The sequence below is a fragment of the Podarcis cretensis genome (assembly GCF_951804945.1).
Source record: "Podarcis cretensis genome assembly, chromosome: 3".
Taxonomy (NCBI): Eukaryota; Metazoa; Chordata; class Lepidosauria; order Squamata; family Lacertidae; genus Podarcis; species Podarcis cretensis.
Window position 1 is genome coordinate 74,206,361 of NC_137172.1, and position 14,434 is coordinate 74,220,794.

General features: G+C 40.3%; 1 protein-coding gene across 2 annotated transcripts in view; it reads right to left on the reverse strand.

Annotated features, from left to right (window-relative positions):
* Positions 1–1,665: 1,665 nt before the first annotated feature.
* The window catches only part of FOXO3 (forkhead box O3), a 114,399-nt gene continuing 101,630 nt past the window's right edge, over positions 1,666–14,434 (reverse strand). Inside the window, exons 3-4 of one of the 2 annotated variants that reach the window (XR_013837599.1) lie at positions 14,122–14,206; positions 1,666–7,330 (exon numbers count right to left, since the gene is read on the reverse strand). The gene's annotated coding sequence lies outside the window, so the exon portion shown is untranslated. The remainder of the gene's footprint in view (positions 7,331–14,121; positions 14,207–14,434) is intronic. The other variant, XM_079971651.1, reaches the window with a different exon arrangement.

Here is a 14,434-nt window from a genome sequence, read left to right on the forward strand (position 1 = left end):
TTTGTGTCAGCTATGGAAGTATCTTAACCATTTTTATACCTTTTATGAGTCAATCAGTGCCTCTAAAGCAAGGGGTCACCAAACATTTTTGGCTCCATGGCATTTTTGCTAACTGGAGACACTGGCATCGGCACCACACCACATCACAAACAAGCACAGACTGCAATCTATTGTGTCAGCAACAATGGAACGCTTGTTTCAAGCCTGATTTCAGCAGGAAGAGGGGTGAGGACACCACAGTCAAAGCCTCATGGAGCACATGTGTGCCCACGGGCACCAGGTTGGTGAGCCCTGATCTAAAGCATCTTTATGATGCTAAGCAAGAAGGAGGCTTCCAAGTTTCAAATAGAAAGTTTTTTTATTTTTCAAATGTAATAACTTGGTTGGTAGATTGGATTGTGAGCCCTTATGAGGCAATCGTTAAATCTGAACAAAATTTGATTGGAGTTCCATTACACAGAATACTGTGGGAAACATACAAAAATAGATCATTCATATATATATATATATATATATATATATATATATATGATTTTCTAATTTGTTAAGAATAGGCGGTTGATAGAAAAATAGACAAGACAACTCAATCCTAAATTCTCTTCACTGGAACCAATGCAGACATAATAGAAGAGAATATTTTTAAGTTAAAAATGTGGGAAAATTACAATATTTTTAGATTTCATGGATTAAATAAGCACAGATATATGTTCATATTTAGAGATTAGGAGACAGATGGTGGGAAGGAATCCTCTCTGTTTTGAATACTTCTGAATCTGTTCTAAGCTGCAAGAACAGAGAAAAATATCTAATCAAATTAGAAAAATGACTGAATTTGAGAAACTAATTTAAAGTAGATAAACAATTTACCAGTTGCTATTGAACTATAATATGGGGCCAGAAAAAGTCAAGGATAAAATGGGCTCAGAACTTTGGGGGAAATATACCAAGAGATGTGTGGGAAAAGTTATGGTTATATGGACACAGGGCTTCTTTGAATTCATGAATAAGAGAAAACTGCTATAAAATAGTGAGTAGATGGTATATCACACCAATTAAAATAAACTAAGTAAAAACAATTCCTCCACATGCTATAAATGGCAGAAAGAAAAGTGGGACTTTCCCCACATCTGATAGAAATATGAAATTATTGTGCAGAGGGTAGATCATAGTACATTTATAAAGAATTCTGGGATACAAAGTCCCATTACCTCCAGTTATGTTTCTTTTAAATTATCTAGAAGGGCCAGTGAAGGAAGAACACAAGGAAATGACTTATTTGTTGCAGCTGCAAGGACCTTATTCACAGCTTTGTGGAGATTGGCTACTACTCTGACAATTAAGGAACAACATAGTAAGATACGGGATTATGCAATGATGGCAAAATCAATCAATTATGTAAGATCAAAGGTGTATAATTATAGATGGGATACTTCATTGATTGTAAAGTGTATAGTTGACCTTTGAATATCATTAAGGGATTCTCTATGTTGTAAAATGAATGATAAAAGGAGACTATGTGGATATTATTATTTTTCTTCCTTTTTATTATTTTGTGGGGTATTACTTAACTGAATACAATGTAAAAACCTATGATTTATTTTTTAAAAAACCTTACCCATTTGGATCCTTCTACAAAGACAACTTAATGAAGCAAAACCAAGTCTGTTTGTTTCAGCATAGAGATCCATTATGCTTTATTTACATGCGTCACAATTTCTTTTACAAACTAGATTACAATTGAGAATGGAATACATGAGGCAATAGCTACTAACACCAAGTGGAGATAAGCTCTGCACTGCTATTTCATTTGCAAAGGGGTAAGATTTCAAAATCAAACTGACATCCAATCATTATGTAGTAAGGTAGTATATTCACCCAGGTCAGCATTTGGTTTCACAAAAGTCTCCATTGCGTTTGCAACAGTGCTGGCTTTCAAACGAAACTGCAAGGTAGCTTGTACGAAAAGTAAAAATTGTGCACCTCTTAGGAAAGATGGCCATGCACTAAGGCAGTGTATGGAATATTCTTCCAAAGTATGTGGTCTGACAGTGAAAGAAATAACCCAGATAAGACAGTTTTACAGATACTGTATACATATTTTGTCCATTCATGCAACTTTTTTTGGTTAAAAAAAGTTTCACACGTGAAGCCAAAATGTACAATACATTCCCCCTTCCCTCCCTAGTCCCTCCCCATAGCAAGTAAAAGTATCTGGTCCCCCTCATCTGCTGGTATTTCCAATATACATCATGTATAGAAACTAGTGAATGAAGGTTGTTCGCCAAGCAATGATGTCATTTCGAAGAGATCAGCATTCCAACATTTGGTTCTTGAATACGGTGTGATATGATAGGCAGCAGTCTGGTAACCCATTATTAGAGAAATTATTTCATCAAGAGTGAAATCAAAAAAGAAATGTGAAGTGTTCTAAAAACAGAATCCTATGAACTATTCAGACAGTTAAAGAAACTGCCTACGCATCTATGCCAAATCCTTATTTAATGGACACAATTTCAATTTGTAATGAACTCATAATTCCAAAAATTAGGGTGACTAGGGCTAGTTACCTAGCTGTTGTATTTTATAAGTATAATCCCACAAACAATTCAACAATGCCTGCAAAGTTGCCCACAGACACAATATAACAACTGCAGCTTGTGCACCGATAATCATGCTCATATACCATAGCATTTAAGGACATGAAGAGTGAACTCATCAGGAATGCACCACTTTTCAATGCTCTGTAGGATTGAAGTGATCTTCACAATTGAACCCTTAGGTAGTGGATGATGGATAATTGGGATAGTGGATGGCTGGGAAGTTCAAATCACTTGCAGGTGCTCCAGGACTGCTTCAAGGTAAGTAGGTTGAGGTTTGCATTTGAAAAATGTTGTTTGGTGGCCAAAGGTTCCAAGCAATAATATTAGCCTCTGAATTTAGAAAATACGTGAATTTTTGGCACAGTACCCCATTCAGGTTTAACAGTAAACCATGGTTTAGTGAGTACTATGAGAATGAGCTGTGATGATCTGCGGGCTTGGATTCTTCCCCATCCCTTTCACATGCAAAAGAAAAAGATTACTGAAAGCTTCCACTTTCAAAAGCCACTTTTAAAAAGAGGGGTAGATATAGATATATATGATGCTACATCCAAATTCTGAAAACTAGTTTATTCTAACAGTGGCTTGTTTAAGCAAACCAGGATTAAATTATTGTTTTGGATTCTGGTTTGTTGACTACCCACAGTCAATAAAATCAATTTCCTGAGTCTAGAAATATAATGGGACATTGCAGTTTATTCAAAAGGAAAAATGGAAGCTTTTAATCTTGCAGATAGAGAAGAAGGGTGTAGCAGTGTGAGAGCCTGAGACTCACTGAAACTTATAACACCAAACCATGGTTTTGTGTTACTTCTAAAGTGGTCTAGGATCTAACTAGAGGATTTTTCAGATCATGCTTTCTCCTGACATGGGATTCATTTAGAGCAGCCTTTCTCAACCTGTAGGTCCCCAAGATGTTGTTGAACTACAACTCCCATCACCCCTAGCTAGCAAGGCCAGAGCTCAGGGATGATGGGAGTTGTAGTCCAACAACATCTGGGGACCCACAAGTTGAGAACTGCTGCTTTAGAGCCATGTAAATGCCATAGTCTGGCAAGCTTGAGAAATCATTGCTCATTCTAGTCTCCAGATAAAAGATGAGACACAGAGGCTACTTATGCTTATAAACTAGAATATAGTTGTTGGGACAATGTCTGAAGAGAAGGGTTTGTTGACTAGCCTTCCAGTTGAGAGCAGAAGTCAAATACTTGGAGTTGTGTATTGTGAGAGGCTTCAGGGACTAGCTATAGAGGAGGGCAAAAAATGGATTGACTGATAGACCTTTGTGGGCTCTTTTCAGATTTACATTCCTATGACTTGAGTCCAGAATGCAATGTACTATCAGTGAGACTTACTTCTGAGTAAGTATGCATAGAATCAGGCTACAAAGTGCTTAAATATAGCTTGATGGTGTTCATTGTGACTACCCTATGGTTGTCAATAGAAGCAAGTTGCCTGTAGCTTCAGTACCCTAATCTAACTAACTAGCTTGCATTTAGGCTCTTTGTTTACTCAGAAGTCTCCCTTGGTTCAATGATGCATGCTCTTTATACATACTTTGGGATGACACAATTGTCTCCCAGCAATACCCCCAATAAAGTATAAAAGTTGAGGAGTCAGGCCATTGGTTCATCTAGTTCAGTAGTGTTTACACAGAGTCTTTTCTAACCCTATGAGGAAATGCCAGGAATCTGGGACCTTCTGCATGTGAAGCACATGCTGAACCACTGATCTACGTATGGTCCAGGTGCTTGGGCTTCCTTGGAAGCCTGTCACTTGGGCATTATATAAACACATATGGGAGCTTAACAATGAGGATGGAAAGCTTATTGCAAGCATTGAGCTGTGTCATCTCCAATAAGTGTACTTAGGAATATGGCCATGTAGTTTGATTCTATGCATGTTTACTCAAGTCCCCTGAAAAGTCCCCAATGATGGCAGGTGCTTAACTCTCTTCCACTGAAACAGGCTTAGTTGTGGACAGATTGCACACACAGTTTTTGTGTAAATTAATCACCTTACTAATATTAGAGCTTGCAAAATAAAGAATATACCTGTTTCTCTAATGAACTCCCTGAAATATTAAAGGAAATTCAACAGAAGTCAAATGAGGAAACCATAAAGTTTGCTGTGTACCAGGTTTTTTTATACAGACTTCCTGTTGAGAAGAAAGACAGAAACTTACAAATAAAATAAACTGTTAGTCACCAAACACATTGCTATACTTTGGGAGGGAGGAACACCACAAAACAAAACAACAAAACACCCCAAAATGTCATTGTCAGCTGAATTCACATTTAATGATGTACCAGATACTCCTATGCAGTGAAGGCATGTGAGCAAAAATTCTTAACTAGCTTTGGTAATAGGTACCTGTAACTGAGTCTCTCTAAAAGAAAACGACACCTTCCTTAAGCCCCTGGAACAGATGACAATTGTACAGTGTTTTCCTCTCGGGGAAGCCCTTTCCAATGTGGAGAACAAACGCACACATTGGTTATTTCTGATTAAAGAAATATGATAAACTGGACCCTGCCATTGATAAATATACCACCTTAATTCTTAAAAAAATAGCCTGTCTTTTTTTTTATTTTGCGTTTTTTGGAAAATGATAAAAATCTTTTAACTATCTGGAAAGTTTATATTCTATGAGCTACTTAGAACCACGACAGCACAGAGTTTTCATAATTCAGTTTATGAACTGCATGATGGAGTTCACATGTTCATCTAGAGAATAGCGCAGCACAGTCATGAGGAAGAGGCTACAGTACGAAACAAAACTTCCATCGTATAAGGAGCTGTAATTTCACCAATATTACTTCAAAGGGCTGGAAAAGAAGGAGCAATATGGGGCCCACAGATGTCTGTGTGCGTGTGTATAAGTGTGTGGGTGCTTGTGGGTGCCTACAAGTGTGGCGGCTGAAGGGAGTCACACCACAAAGTACATGGTTCATGTGCCAGTGGAAACTCATGCACTGAAACTTTGGGTTAAAATGCTAGCCTGTTCTCCTAACATTCATGCATAATGATCCGTTTCTGTACATAATAAAATATATTTATATATTTATATGCATTATGTCTTTTTTATGCCAAGAAAAATTCTTCATATACCACTTTGGAGAAATCCTGTATACGTTGTCCTACCCAAAGTGACTTCACACCACTTCCTGCCCCGCCCCACCCCAAAAAATTGAATCGTACCATTAGGTTTCCCTCTTTGCCCTTATCTTCCCCAAAAGGTATCAATAAAAAGTAATCAAACAGAGAGGACCTGCACAGCACCATACCTTTCAGTCATTATTACCATATAAATTTACAAAAGAAACCCATAAAAGCAAAATATATAAAAACTACTTTGTTTTTCCATGGAATTTATCCAGTTACAGTCTACGCTCCTATGAAAAGCTATCTGTATGTATTCCCCCACCCTGTCTCTCCTTCCTGCCTTTCCCTCTGCTTCTCTTCCTAGACTCGATGACACTTCAGAAGAAGGAAAGAATAATCAAGGAGAGGATGTAAAAATAATTACCAATGTAATAAATCATCGAAGTCCTGGATGATGCATATACATAAAACTCTCGTTTTCATGCAATATAGTCTTTTTATTTTAGGTCTTTGTTGTTGTTGTTATTACTATTATTAATAAATTTAATCTGAAATTAAGCTGCTGCCTTCTAGGCTGTTAAGGACTAATTGTCTGGCAAGATGGCAACCAGGGCAGACCACTTACTCATTTTCAAGATCAGCCAGTTGCTAAATTGCCTGGGCAGGCCAAAATCACAATCACAATCACTGCAGCTGTTTTGGCAGAATTGCTAGGATTACGCACTAGGCCCGAGTCGATTTGACTAATAGCAAGCCAGTTATTGACTCATAAAACACTATGAATTTACCCCTCCCCGCCACACTGCCTCATAGCTTTCGAACACTGGTAAGGATGCAGCCTTGGTGGTGGCTAATTTTGTGAGGTAAAATGCACCCTCTTGGTATTGAAAGGAAAGAAAGGAGTACCCTTAAATTTAAGCAAAGACTTTTGGGGGTGGGGGGAAGGGTTCTGAATCAGAATCAACCAACTAAAAAATAAAATAAAAGCCCAAACCATATAACAAGCAAACATTAAAACCCCTCATAAACCACCTTTCAAATTCAAATAGTTGGTAGGTGCTATAAAGACTGAAATATTCAAGTGCTGTTGGTATTTTCAAGCCAAAATCCATTCAGCTTTTCAGTGTGCATATATTAGTCTGCATTTCATATTCATGAGGAATCGGCATGTGAAAAGGAACAATTTAAAGCATTTCACGGGGGTGGGGGGGAGGGAGAATACTCACACCTTAAGAGGGGTAGGGGAAACCCTGAAAAATAAAAGCCAACCGAAAGCATCCTGCAACCCATAAACATATTGGAACCCCATAGACTGATTGACAAATAAACTATTGTAAAGGCTACACAGTGTGTTCTGAAACAGGGTGGTGGCTAAACCAACATATCCTCAAGTTGGTGGTGGGACATCCCATAAAAGGAAGATTTTGCATACTTCAGAATGAGTTCAATTCCAGACACGGTGGTTCATCACTCTGGTTCCGGGGCTCTTTAACAGTCTCTGTTTTGTTAGGAAAATAATGCAGGGTTCACAAAGGTTATAAGCTGTAAACGGTATCCCTGTCCTTGCTGACAGTTGATTTGGCAAAGTTTTTTCCCCCCTCTAGCTCTCGTGTCAGATGAAGGGCCTGGAAGAAGAAAAAAGCAAGACAAAACAGCATCAATGAATGTCCACAAACTGTCAAAAGAGGCAGATAACTGGAAACATTGGCTTTTTAGACAGTTTAGCATTGTCCTGTGGAGACCTGCATTTGTTATGCTACATATCCCTTTACCTTAAAGGTGTGTCACTACAGAGAATGGCATTTAATCCAAGTCCACCCCCAGTCCACTCCATTACAATTCCACCTTAAAGGAAATCCAAAATGTTGGGTTGTAGGAACACAGAAAATGACCTTATGCCAACTCAGACCACAGGTCTATCTAGCCCAGTGTTGTCTGTGCTGACTGGCAGCAGATCTCCAGGGTTCCTTTCAGTCTTTCCCGGTTCTGGAGATGCTGGGGATAAAGAACCATGCAAAGCAGTTATGCTATGCTATCACTGTTGATGGCAAAAACACATGCAGAGCACTAGACAGGTGAGATATCCTCAACGTCACTCCTTTTCTATGTCATCTTTCTGGAGTGCGTACACAGAGCAGCTTTGGGCGTTACGTAAAATAATGGAATCATGCTTTTTCACACAGTTCCAATGTCTATAGAGAAAGCACTGCTCCCACACCTATCATGGAAGTTCAGGGGAGCTTGGAGAATGATAAAAATATTGTGTGTTTTACGGCAATCAAAACTAGCTTATCCTTAATCTTGACACTGTCAAGCATTTTATGAACAAGCAATTGGATAGATCAATACATTTACTTTTTTCCATTTGTTGTAAAGTCAACATTAGGATCACAGGCATCAGAGTGTTTGACTGGCTAGCAGGCATCTCGCCTAGTAAATCTGTCTCAACGGTCGGTATACGGATATTTGCTGACACTCAGCCAGCCTTTGAATCTCGTAATGCAACCTGAGGAATGGAGTATGTGAACACAACTGCTAATTCTTCTAGGGCTCATGCACACGTGTGGCTTAGTCCAGGGCAGCAGATCAGTCACGTAGTCTCCAGTTATTTGGGGAATCTTTGATGCTTAATCCCTTGCAACTCCTACCTCGTTAAGGAGGTATAAATAAATCCTTGGTACCTGATTTACAAAATTCCACTGATATCATTTGGTTGCCTGGCCTCTATTTGAAGTTCTCTTGGATCAGAACAAAAGAGAACAAAAGCTGACTGTTCTGATTACCATCCTGTGTGCTGCCTAACAAGAACAATGAGGGATGCCAAGAAGAAACAACAAGCCCACAAAGTGAGGATTTAAGATGCAAGTACAGTGAAAGGGAACACAGGGCACCTGCAACGTTATCAAGTTGTGTGGAAGAAGGAATTTCAGCACATGCAACATTTCTCATTTCATCATCAGACTGCTTTTGCCTGAATGGAATGTGTCCTGAAATGTGACAATGCCTCTTGCTTGCCCAACTAGAGAGAGAAGTGGGGGGGGGGGGTGGAAGGGTAGAGAAAGCTCTGGCTTTTGCAGGGCTGCAATGTAGCCTACTGTAAAGAGGTATGAATCACAACTATTGCTTCTTCACTCATTTTTGTCTCTGACCCCTCTCACCCACAGGTAGGCAGCTCCTGGAAAATTGCCCACAAGGGGATGCAGCCTTCCGGCTGAAATAGGTTCCCCACCTCGTTTAGAAAAAGCATGGCCTGTCCCAGTGGATGGAACTACAGCGAGAACAAAGGGTCAAAACTTGTTAACATATGGAAGAACTCATCCTGTTACTTGGTTAACTGAACTGGATTGCTTCTTTGACTCTGGCTCCCTGAAATGCCTGGGGTAATGGCTAGAAAGCTAGGAAATTGGTTTTGGGGTGGCAAGAAGGCTGAACGTCTCTGCCCCCTAGGCGCAGAGTGTAGCAAGTGCTGGCTTCCCTCCTTCCTAGGCTAAGGGGGAGGAGTAATGTTCTACTTGCCCAAGTAGGTGTGGCTAACTCAACCACTGCCATTTCCTTGTCCCCAAGAAATTTCTTTAGTGAAGGATATGGCAGCTGTCAGCCAGCCAACAAACACAACTCCTACAGATGCACCTGCTAGTGGGCCAGCTAAGTAGTACACGTCTCTCTTTCCCAAAGACAAAGTGGGGAAACAGGAAAGGAAGAAGCTGTCACTTGTCATACCACACATCATAAGGCAAAGAAAAAGATGCAGGGCCTTTTCTTTTCCTGCCCCAAACCAATCCCCTAATTTTCAGCTCATTGCTGAAAACTGGCAAAATGCTCTCTCACAATTTGATCCCTGTGAATGAGGTATTTATTTTATTTTTCACCTGCCCCAGCATGAAGAGAAACTGGTTTTCTCTTCACTTGATTTTGCACTTGTGCAAAATTCAAGGGGCACCGCAGATAAAACACCGCAGACAGCTGCTTTGTATAATTTCATACTGCTGTTCAGTGGGGTTAGTTCACACATTCCTCTGCCAATTGTCAGGGGGCTGATCACATGAAGCACAGATCAGAGGAAGCTGCCTTCTACCAGGACAGACTGTCCATTTCGCCCAGGATTATCTACTCTGGCTGGCAGAGCAGCCAGAGTCTCAGTCCGTTACCTGCAGGAGATGCCAAGGATTGAACTAGGATCTTCTGCATGATAATTTGCATGCTCCACCACTGAGCAAACGTTCCTTCTTTTATGAGGGAGAGAATTCAAGTTGCATTCATGACTGGCAGCTGGATGGGGAATGGATTCCATTGAAAAGCATTGGCTTGGATCTTAAGATAAGCAAACTCGCATGTCTATCAGTTTCTACTCCTGTCCCAGCAAGCTGTCTTATTCAGAACCAGACCATTGGTCCATCTGGCTCAGCAATGTTTAAACAGACTGACCATGGCTCTCCCAGATTCCTGACAGTGGTCTTTCCAAGTCCTACTTAGAGATATTGGGAATTGAAATAGGGACATTCTGCTGCAGATGATCGCCATCTGAGCTATGTCCTTCTCCTGCTTCCAGGCTCTGCTCCCTACCTCCCCCAAGGAGCCATAAGGCTCCACTCATCCCTCAACAGGGTTCCTTCTCCACTGCCTAGGCACCACCTGCTTATCTCCAAAGCTCTTTTTTTCTGGTCTCTGAGTTTAAGAATCTCAAAAGACCTGGCAATGGTAATAAGAACTAGTGTTTAGATTTTCTCCACTGCAACACTTTGTAAAGTAAAACAGATAAGGGTTGTTGGCGAACAAGATAAATAGGGATTCATTTGAAAAGAAATATACTTTTGTCAATCAAGACAGGTTAAAGGCTGATTCACATGGCCAGTCCGCAGCACGTGGCCGGAGGTCTTATGAACTGGCTTGCAGAGTGTTTTCTTTGCTTTATAACGAGCTTTATAATTAGTGGCACTTTATGTTGCTAGGTGACAACTTTGTTGATTTGAAAAAAATAAATAAACAAAGAACTATTATAATCAAGTTAACTTTCCATCAAAAGCAGAAAAAGTACGAAAGTGGATAGCAAACTGTGGCACCCCCTCCCTTCCAGCCCAGTCTGCTTTGCCCTAAAATAACTATTCTAGTTATTCCACCTTTATACTGCTTGGACTGAAAAGTCTTTTTATTTGCTACTGTCTAACCTCATTCCACCACTGTTAGCTTAGAATTGAATTCCCCAAGCTCTGACCTCAGCTGAAGTGGGAAGAGAGAAGCCCATAAGTATTACCTAATGCAGATTACTGCACCCATTGGGTTCCCATAGGTGTTAATTATGCTGTGCTGGAAATTTCTCCAGAATGGGAAAGGTGACGCACTGACGTTTCCCCAAGTGCAAGGTACAGTAAATGTGTCACTGGTGAACCTGAATTTGAGCTAATCAACAGGGAAGCCATAACATTCCATCCAATATAAACATTTAGAAAAAGGAGAATTCAGTGGTACCTCAGGTTAAGTAGTTAATTTGTTCCGGAGATCCATTCTTAACCTGAAACTGTTCTTAACCTGAAGCACCACTTTAGCTAATGGGGCTTCCTGCTGCCGCCGCACCGATGGAGCATGATTTCTGTTCTCATCCTGAAGCAAAGTTCTTAACCCGAGGTAATATTTCTGGGTTAGCGGAGTCTGTAACCTGAAGTGTATGTAACCCCAGGTACCACTGTATTGATGTGTGGAGTGAAGCAATGAATGAAGTACAATAATCACTGTGTGATCCAAAAATGATTTAAGCTGGTTTATCTAGAGATGCCAAGGCCCTGAAAAAACCAGCAAATTGTGTGTGTTAATGCCCCCATCTTTTCCCAGGCCTTCACATCTCTAACTATATATATAATTTATGGATCATGTTGTACAGGTATAATATTGTTGCTAACTGCTACTCCAGAGCAGCCCTACTTAATACAATACCGTTACCCATGAACAGGATTTCAGCTTTATTCTTTGTAGGTCACAGATGTGTCTGAATCAAGAATTGTATTTTAACATCTGAGTTGCCATCAGCTGATAGGATACTTTTAAACAAGCAAAGAAATAAAACAATGCTTTGGGCGACAACCTGTTACAAATTACTCCCAAGGCTTACAAGGAATTTTCAAGTTAAGGTAAAACAGCAATATTTATGTCTGGTGACCTGAAGGTAAGATAGTTGGATCCAGTTATCCCTGCATTAATAGAAGAACTCATTCACTCATTCCCTTGGTGGGGGGAGCACTCCTCTACCCCCCCAGAGCAGATATTGGGGGGGGCATAGGAGGCTGGGGTGAGTATCAGCAAAAACTACCTTCTTTCTACTGCCTGTGGGATCATCCAATTTGTTCCTCTCTGCACAACTCAGGTTCCAACACATAATTTATTTATTTATTTTCAAAGCCAATATGGCTCTCTTCTGGCTCAGATTTTTTTTTTTTTAATGGGTGCCTATTCAGGACAATCTATTTTCCAATAATATTTTACAATCTAGCACATAAGAAGTCACTGTTAATTTGTGAAGTGGATGTTAAAAGATAAATGGTTTAGGTATACAGTGGTACCTCGGTTTAAGAACAGCCCTGTTTAGGAACTATTCAGTTTACGAACTCCACAAAACCGGAAGTAGTGTCCCGGTTTGCGAACTTTACATCAGTCTATGAACGGAATGGTGGAAGGGCCTCATTAGGGAAAGTGCGCCTTGGTTTAAGAATGGTTTTGGTTTAAGAACAGACTTCCGGAACAGATTAAGTTCGTAAACTGAGGTACCACTATAATTCAATGTGGCCTGATTAAATGTAGGGTGAACCTTGTACGGGTTCATATTACAACATTGTCGTAGATCTACTGGGTTCCCTCGGGCAAGTCAATCTCTCCCAGCTTTCGTTTCCTATCCACAATAATTTGGGAACATGATTGATGTCCCTTATACAGATGTTGTGAAGATGAATGATGATGGCAAACTACCCAAATTTATAACACAGAAAAGATGGATATTAAAGATTGAAGGGAAAATCCTAGTAGAGCCCAGGACTTGCCGATCAGAAGGTTGGTGGTTCGAATCCCCACGACGGGGTGAGCTCCTGTTGCTCCTGCCAACCTAGTAGTTCAAAAGCATGTCAAAGTGCAAGTAGATAAATAGGTACCACTCCGGCGGGAAGGTAAACAGTGTTTCCGTGTGCTGCTCTGGTTCACCAGAAGTGGCTTAGTCCTGCTGGCCACATGACCCAGAAGCTGTACGCTGGCTCCCTCGGCCAATAAAGCGAGATGAGTGCCACAACCCTAGAGTCGGTCATGACTGGACCTAATGGTCAGGGGTCCCTTTACCTTTACCTTATGGTTTTTTTTAAATAGACCTGCAGGATTCAGGAAAGAAACCCTGATTACTATAAAAAGGCAAATTATACATAATAAAAAACCTTGCAGATTCCAAGCATACTGGGTAAGAGGAATTCAGGATCTAAAGCTAAACAGAATGTAGTGCTCACGGAAACATTCATTCATAGAAAGAAGAAAAAGCAACTGGAAAAAAAGTCACTCTCTGCACTTCCTAACACTATTAATACAAGAAGCAATGTGCCAGGAAGTCCACCTGATGCTGCTCTGTGTGTTCTAAAAATACCAAGCAATGCTGTCATCTTGTGAGAGTGTGGTATCCCATAATTTTGGCATCTGTAGGAACAGCTAGTTTCCAATTATCCTTGCTGAATCACATGAATAGCATAATGGCCTTTAAAAGGCAGACAGAAAAATCTCAACTGATGGCCCATTATTGTATTACATTATATTACGTTGCATTATGCCAGGCATCCACAGATCCACTCACCTGCTTGCCAGAGGCAAGTGTCCTCAGACCTCTGCTCAGCTGGATGCCCAACAGTATATAGATCACCTCCCCCAAACTCTCGTTTGTGCTGCATATGCAGAAGGTAATACACAGTGAGAGTCTCTTTAGAGCATTGGAAGAGACGCCTTGCCGAGCATAACTTCCCCCAAGCCCAATGCAAATAATATAAGACTCTACCTCTCCCCAAGCCTTCTGCATGTACCAAAGGACCCTATGGAGGGAATGTGTATGATTTTATTTGGGGAAATGGCACAGAGGGAAAGGATTATTTTTCTCCTGTGGCCAAGGCCCTGATCCAATTCAGGGTCCTGCTTTCAATTTTCTTTTTCAAAACTGTGGGAGATCCTAATTATCAGCCTTCAACATGATGTCTACGTTGGCCCTCAAAGGTCCTGTTTTTGAAGGTATCTCTTTCTGAAAAACATTCTCTATTATTTCAGACTAAATAGAGTTAACATTGGACACAATGGATGTCACTTTCACAGGATACTCATTTTTTTTATTTTGTGGGCAGTAAATGCCTTTGAGGGAGATTATTTTAACACACATAAATTCTCAAAAAGCTGCTTCACTCCCTTGTACCATCTTCTGTTGTGGCTTTCAAGTGTCAATTGTTCAGAATTTCTCTGTTGTGCTACAGGTGGCATGAGAGAATGTGGAAGCAGATCTGCAACAACACAAACAAGCTACCATGAGATTGTTGCTGTTCATCATCCTGAAAAATTTAGGCCTTTAATTATTTGATCATTAACTATAATCCACATTACGAAAGGAACATGTAGCTTTCTCTATTGCCTGTTTTGTTGATGATACCATTCATTTTTCTCACCATGTGCAATTCAGGGCAAACTGACTAGTGAGAAAAACAAAACATATAAGAAAGTAACTTGTGTGC